Raw genomic sequence first — 1703 nt, forward strand, 5'->3', positions numbered from 1 at the left:
TTTTAGGCTTTTTTATGGAACCTCGTGGAGGTGTTTTTTCCCCTGGTGGTTGGGAGCTTCTTCTAAGCCTTATTGTCATAATGTGTTTATTTGATATAAGTTCCTTTATTTTTGCTATTCATTTGTACCGTTGTTTTATATATATTGTTATTTTAGGCTTTTTTATGGAACCTCGTGGAGGTGTTTTTTTCCCCTGGTGGTTGGGAGCTTCTTCTAAGCCTTATTGTCATAATGTGTTTATTTAATATAAGTTCCTTTATTTTTGCTGTTCATTTGTACCGTCGTTTTATATATATTGTTATGCAGATAGCGCCAAATAAAGAAACACGGATTTCATGTATATCTAAATATGTAATTCTTTACAAACGAGGAAATAACAAGTTTGAACGTATTCCACGGAGCACCCCAAATGAATTTCATAAAACAATGTCTAATTTAGGCCTAAGCAGATTGAGCGAGCGTGGAATGTGTGAAAAACGGATAAACAAAGCAGTTAGTTAAAGGAAAATAAGTCAAAGCTGGTCAACATATTGATGTTGAAATATAATGTTCCCCCACCATTCTCCAGAACGTGTCCCGTCCAAGAAAAGTAGCATTTTATGTTGGTCGGTCATTTTAAAACAGTTTTATTTCTTTGTATAGAAAATTATAAACTTGTCCTCGTTTGTGAGTGGTGTGTGAGTAGCTCTCCGCTAAATATATTTTTATTTACTCACAACGCGTCAGAAGTTTTTCTCTTCGGTTTGAAATATGTCGTAGTTTTGGAAAAAATCAGACTCAGTCACTAACTTTGTGGACCTGCCTCAGCACTAAACCTCGCGTCAAGAGGTTTGAGAATTTGGCTGGACGAAACCCAAAATTTGCTGATTCAGTTTTGGTTGTTTTGTTTTTTTGCAGTCGCTTGAGTTGACTGTGAAGGTGGCTATAAGTCATGTCGAAACCAAAAGCATGCGTGGTTTATTAGTCTTCTGATCTTGTTACTTGCCATGCAGTTATTGGAACAGAGTACACCTACAGCCAACACCAATCCTCAGTGTTTTAACATCATTAGTGCATTCTGTCTCCAAAACTGTCGTTATTTCGATGACAGCTTGGCAAGTGGCTTCGTTGTTTTTCACACTATAGTTCGTATTCCTTTCTCGTTTTGTCGACGTTCGATATCAACTCGTTATTTTTTCACACTATTTTAAATGGTTTTTACTCATCTTTACATGTTTCTTCCTCGTGTTTTTTTTCTTTTCTTTACATTTACTTCTGTCTCCGATGTCTCTGTACTACTTTTCATTTATCTTTGGTGGTTTCTTCATTACTATAAATATATTTGTCTTGTTGTTTACATCTTTACATGTATATTCCTTTTTAACCACTTCCTTGCACGTCTCTTCCTTGTCCCTATGATATCTAGTCCCTACTAGTAAATTACATCAAAGTTATCATATATCAACCACACTGTTGTCCCTCCACCTGTACTATCCCTCTTCCTTGTCCCTAGGATATCTAGTCCCTACTAGTAAATTACATCAAAATTATGATATATCAACCATACTGTTGTCCCTCCACCTGTACTATCCCTCTTCCTTGTCCCTATGATATCTAGTCCCTACTAGTAAATTACATCAGTGTTACCATACATCAACCACACTGTTGTCACTCCACCTGTACTATCCCTCTTCCTTGTCCCTAGGATATCTAGTCCCTACTAG

Source organism: Limulus polyphemus, unplaced genomic scaffold, assembly GCF_000517525.1.
Source record: "Limulus polyphemus unplaced genomic scaffold, Limulus_polyphemus-2.1.2 Scaffold5455, whole genome shotgun sequence".
Lineage (NCBI taxonomy): Eukaryota > Metazoa > Arthropoda > Merostomata > Xiphosura > Limulidae > Limulus > Limulus polyphemus.